A 6000-nucleotide genomic window follows, 5' to 3' on the forward strand; every position below is an offset into this window, starting at 1 on the left:
AGAAGTCAGGAATTTCATCTACCTCAACTAGAGGTGTGGCAGGGCACTTCAAAAGAATAGTTACACTCATGTTGGTGACTTCATATATTTTATTTATCTATTCTATGTATATGAGTACACTGTCTCTCTCTTCAGACACACCAGAAGAGGGCATCAGATCCCATTATAGATGGTTGTGAGCCATCATGCAGTTGCTGGGAATTGAACTCAAGACCTCTCTGGAAGAGCAGTCATGCTCTTAACCACTGAGCCATCTCTCCAGCCCAGTGACTTCATATTTTTTTATATTAATCCTATGCTAGATATTACAAGTTTAGAAGAATCATTGGTATTTACATGTTTAAAAAAATATTTTTCTGACATTTGCATTTCAGTTGTTTGTTTAGAAGGCATTGCCTTCTAAGACGTGGGTCTGAGATTATGACGGGATTGAGAGGAGGAGGCAGGAAGGTTAAGAGTCCAGGCAGCAGTAACTAGCTCAACTGTTAAGAGCACTTCTGCAAGAGGAAAAGGGTTTGATTCCCAACACCCCACTGGAAGCTCACAAGGGAATCAGCTGCTCTCTTCTGGCCTCCCAGAGCACTGCACACATATATTCACTCAAGCAAACACCCAAATACATTTTTTTTTAAAGATAAAAAAACTAAAAGACAGTTCAGGGTCATCCTTGGCTACACACCCAGTCCAAGGCCAGCCAGGGCTACATGAGATCATATGTATACACACACACACACACACACACACACACACACACACACACACGCATCCTAAGCTGCCAAGAAAAAGAGCCAGGCAGTTGCAGCACACACTGTTAATCCCAGCATTGGGGATACAGAGGCAGGCAGATCTTTGAGTTCAAGGTCAGCCTGGTCTTTTTCCCTCTCGCTCCAGCCCCGCTTGCTTTGGCCAAATAATTTTTTTAAAAAAATGGTGGCATATGCTCATAATCCAAGTATCGGGGAGACTGAGGCAAGTGGATTGCCTTAAGTTCAAAACCAGGTTGGACTGTATAGTGCATATCAGTCCACCAGGTCTACAGAATTTATCATCTCTTGAAACAAAACTCAAACAAAAAATACACTGGCCACTGCCCTGTTAGAACCTGCCCACCTTGCCCAAGGCCACAAAGACAAGGTCCATGGAGGAGGATGATCAGGAAGATCCAGGGGAGAGGAGGTGGGGGGTGTCTCAGCACAACTGTCTTCAACATACACAAATGAATCTTAAAGGGACAGTGCCTCCTGCAACACACATACAACCTTCCCCATTAGTGCAGATACAGAGCTCAGGGAGACCCTGGCCCCTAGGTTTACAGAAAAAGGATCTTTATGTATCTTGTCAGGGATTTATTTGATTTCATTTTTTGTTTTGTCTTTGATACAATGTAACCAAGGCTAATCTTCAACTCCTGATTCTGCAGTCTCTACTTCCAAAGTGCTGTGATTGTAGTACTCGTTGGTTTATTTGAGGTTTGTCCTGAGATCAAAAAGCAGGACAAGGAACAGGACCTGGAGTTTACACTTAAATCTCAAGATGAGCCTTCCTGCCATCAAAGGAGAGGAAGCCAGGAGACCAGCTACCTGACAGATGCTGTTGCAGGTGAAAGAGTCCAGAATGCATCGTTAAACCATTACAGTAGAGAAATCATTCTGAGCTGACAGCATTTGAGAACAGGCTCTTCTTATTATTTTTTATTTAATTTAATTACTTTATTTTTTTAGACAATGTCTTTCTATTGTAGCCCTTGCTGTCCTGGAACTCAATATACAGGCAAGGCTAGCCTTGAATTCACAGAGATCTGCCCTCCCATCGCTCTCCAAGTGCTGGAACTGAAGGCGGAGCCCAGCTGAGAACAGGATTTTACCCAAGCTCCTTCATGTGTCTTCCAAAACAGAATCTCCCAGAGTGTTCTCTGCTGGAGTTAGCCAGAAAAAGATTGAGTCTCAGACTCTTAACACCAGACAAACACGGCCACACCCACATGGATATTCTCACAAAAGAATTTACATGTCATCTTTCCTAAAAGTCATTTATTTGCTTGTAATTCATTCTAGTTAAGTCGACATACAATGGTGAAGTGGCTCGGAGAGCGAAGGTGGTTTCATCCCAAGGACCACATGGTGGAAAAAGAGAACGGAGTCCCACAAGTTGCCCTCCAACCTCCACTTGTGCACTGTGGTGTATACACACACACACACACACACACACACACACACACACACACACACACACACACAAAATATAATTAAAACCAAAAAAAAAATAAAGTTGATATTTGGGCTAAGCATGGTAGCCCATGCTTTTAATGCAAGCATTCAAGAGACAAGGGCAGGCAGCTCTCTCTGAGTCCCAGGTCAGTTCATATTATATACAAAATGAGCTCCAAGATTCTAACTGCCTCATACAATAAGCAGATAAAAATCTCTCGCCAGTCTGTTGTCAGGCTTGAATTTAAAATTTTTTCCCTGGGGTTTTGTTGTCAAGTTCTTACCACTGGCCTCCAAGTCAGGATCCCTTTGGCTCCCACATGCGGGACTTACAGGCTTAATTCACAGGCCTGCGGTGACAGACACACGTGAAATGTCCAGCAGAAGCTCACCATTCTGTACTCTGATTTCAAACAACAACAGTCATTGCCAGGACTGGCTGGATGGCTCAGCAGTTATTGCGTGCAGCCAATCCTGAGGACCTCGGTTTGATTCCCCCAGACCCACATATTAGGAGTGATAAGGACTCCTGCAAGTTGCCCTCTGACCTCGACATCATTCACACCATGGCATACAAGTTTGTGCACACATATATGTATGTGCACACATATACAGATACAAAGTGAGTAAAAAACTGCGATTAAACTTTTCTTTAATGTCACAGTCCTCCCAGATAGACATGGGAGGGTAGAGGTCCGTCAACAGGCATCCAGGGAAATGGAATGGGGGAGGGGGTTAGTGAAAGCACGATCATCAAAGCTGTGTGTCCCTCAAGGACTCTGAGGGCTCTGCTCCCTTCAGTCCCTGCCCAGGCTTCAGGGACAGCTACGGAGATAGTGCTTTCCTGGCAGGGGAAAGAAACCTCTAGAAGCTTTGGCATTAGCAAGTAAAGAAACACTTGCCTTGTCATTGGTCTGTGGCTTTTACTGTCTCAAGTCCTTGGCCAGAGCTAATCTCATGGTCTCACATTAAGAGAGCGGGCTGATTTTATAGATATATAAAATTGGGTTTCCTGGCATGAAAGATACATGAAGTTATTACTGTTGCTATTAGGAATTACAATCAACAGAAACTGCTGGTGCTTTGAGGGACAGGGTGTGGCCACGGACTTCTAGCAATTAGCACAAAGGCTTTCTCTGGAACTCTGGCATAGGCATGGGGTCTGGGAAGATGACAGCTCAGTACTCTTGGATATAACTGATCCAAACCAAACCTGAATCAGCTAAGTTCCATGCCTGTAACTCCAGCATTTAGGAAACAGGAGCAGGAGGATTATTGAAAGTCTGAGACCAACCTGGTCTATATAGTAATTACAGGCCAGCCAGGGCAACACAGCAAGATTCCATCTTTAAAAAAAAAAAAAAAAAAAAAGCGGGGGGAAGTAAAAATTGAAACATTTCCCCCCAACCCTGATGACCTGAGTTGTACCCCAGAGACCCACAAGGTGGGGGTGGGGTGGGAGGGAGGGGCCACAGGCTCCTGCGAGAGTCCTGATCCACTGCACACAGTGTATGATCTGATGTGGCTTCTGTGTCTTCCAGCATACCTGTGAGACAACACAAAGGACCTGAGGCCAGGGCAGTGGAAGCTTCTCGGGCCCACATGGAAATCTCCATGGGGAATTGGACGCTCTCCTACAGGCTCATGGACAAGCCAGTCAGATTCTACTAAACAACATAGGTTGCACCCCAATTTGCCCTTGAATACATAAACATACTCTAATTGGCTAAAGAGCTATATATAAGTTCCTGTAATAATAAAGTTAGATCTGTATTCTGATTCTGGTCTCAGGAGTCTGAATCCCAGGCACTGTCATAGACTTTGTTCATTTCCATTTACCCTCCACTTCCTGTTCCCACATCTTCTGACCCTCCACAGGGTGCTGACTGATTCCATTTTGATTTTTAGTCTGGTCTATTAGGCCTGGTGGAAGAGCCTAGCCTAAAACAGTGGCTACCACAAGACCTCCTATAATTTTACTGTGCATGTGTGAGTGTGTGTGTGTGTGTGTGTGTGTGTGTTGTGTTCCTGAGGATTGTATCCAGAGCCGCCTGTATGCTAGGCAAGTACTCTACCACTGAGTTCTATGCCAAGACTTTCATTTGCTTTTTAATTTTGAGAAAGGATTTCACTAAGACCTTGACATTGTCATCCTCCTGCCTCAGCCTCATGAGTAGCTGGGATTACATTATGGTGCCTAACTGGAACTTTGATTTTTTTATTTAATTGGAATAACATTAGCTAAACACCCAGGCACTTCACAAACACTGGTAAAGGTTTCCCATTGTGCATGCTTGGGAACATTAGTCAAGCAAAGGGGTGCCCATAACTAGAGTGAGAGGCGGACACAACAGTGTGGAGGCGCTAAGCATCCCTGGAGGCCAAACAGGGAGGTGTCAGTGAGGGAGTGCCTGAGTGCCAGAGCTCAGGAGAACAGACATCCACAAAGCACTGCGTGCAGCACAGATAACTGAAAGTCCTGAGAGGACAGTGCTTCCCTGGCTTGGGGCATCTTGTGTGTCATTGGTCCCAGATCTCCCTAGCTAGGGAGACATGGACTGTTCTTCCATCCTTAACTGCCCAGCCCCCATTTCTCCTTGAACAGTTTTTCACTGGGGCCCCTCCAGGTTCCTTTGAGCTGCCTAAGTCAGACAGGGTTTCTGATTTCCTCACGACTCCTCCACCTCAGCTCTGCCTTTATCTTTCCAGAATCTTTCTCAACATGTAGCCTGACTCCCAGCTTTGGGAGCCTCAATCACAAGGGCAAAATCTCAGAATAAGGTGTAGAGTTAAGAAAAAAAAAACCAGAAGCCGGGTGGTGGTGGCGCACGTCTTTAGTCCCAGCACTTGGGAGGCAGAGGCAGGAGGATTTCTGAGTTCGAGGCCAGCCTGATCTATAGAGTGAGTTCCAGGACAGCCAGGACTACACAGAGAAACCCTGTCTTGAAAAAACAAAACAAAAAAAAAAAAAAGAAAGAAAGAAAAAGAAAGATAAAAGAAAACAACCCAGAAAGGGAATAAAATCATCAGCTAGCTCCCCAGCCATAGGCTTCCCTGAGCCTCAGACACTGTACCTAAAGGTGCGGCACCCAGGAGAAGGCTGAGCACAGGTTCCACTTCAGCATCAGAGAGGAGGCAGAATGGTGGCCTTGGTAGGAATAAACAGACTGAAAACAAGTTGGCTGGTATTTTCAGTTGTGAAGGAGTCCTCCCAATACTTCGGACACAAACATGCACAGTTGATACAGTAGAGATTAGCTTTCCCCCCACCCCCACCCTGTGGGTTGCAGCCCTCCCTCCAGGCCTCCTTCTAAGCTCTTTGGGGGTTGGCTCCCAAGAGTGGCAAGTTTACAGGGAGTTTTCTGTCAACCTGGGGCACCCAGATTTGCGTCTATGAACTCACCTTGGGCCTTGTTCTGCCTCCTTTTCCCTCTGGGTATAGCTAACAGCTTCTCCACCAAGCCTGTGTATGGTCCTCTGGGTCCAGCCTCCCTCCTTTTCCTCCCTCTTGCTCCCTGCCCTCAGTGTCTATTCATTCTAGAGTTAAACCCCAGCCTTGTGGACCTCTTTCATCCCAGTGGGTGGTCCAACTCCAGAGGAACTGAGGGGTCCCTAGATTCCATTGCCCCAACAACTTGGCATTAAGTAACTCCCTCAGGGCCGGTGGTGGTGGCGCATGCCTTTAATCCCAGCATTTGGGAGGCAGAGGCAGGTAGATTTCTGAGTTCGAGGCCAGCCTGGTCTACAGAGTGAGTTCCAGGACAGCCAGGGCTACACAGAGAAACCCTGTCTC

At 46.1% G+C, this 6000-nt stretch overlaps 1 long non-coding RNA gene across 3 annotated transcripts in view; it reads right to left on the reverse strand.

Moving 5' to 3' along the window:
• Positions 1-3654: 3654 nt before the first annotated feature.
• LOC114628018 overlaps positions 3655-6000 on the reverse strand; it is a 7132-nt gene continuing 4786 nt past the window's right edge. The window contains exons 3-4 of one of the 3 annotated variants that reach the window (XR_003712430.1): positions 5282-5374; positions 3655-3753 (exon numbers count right to left, since the gene is read on the reverse strand). This is a non-coding gene — a long non-coding RNA (uncharacterized LOC114628018). Of the gene's footprint in view, positions 3754-5281; positions 5425-6000 lie in introns of all 3 variants that reach the window. The other 2 variants (XR_003712428.1, XR_003712429.1) reach the window with 2 other exon arrangements.

Source organism: Grammomys surdaster, unplaced genomic scaffold (genome assembly GCF_004785775.1).
Source record: "Grammomys surdaster isolate TR1022 unplaced genomic scaffold, NIH_TR_1.0 262, whole genome shotgun sequence".
Lineage (NCBI taxonomy): Eukaryota > Metazoa > Chordata > Mammalia > Rodentia > Muridae > Grammomys > Grammomys surdaster.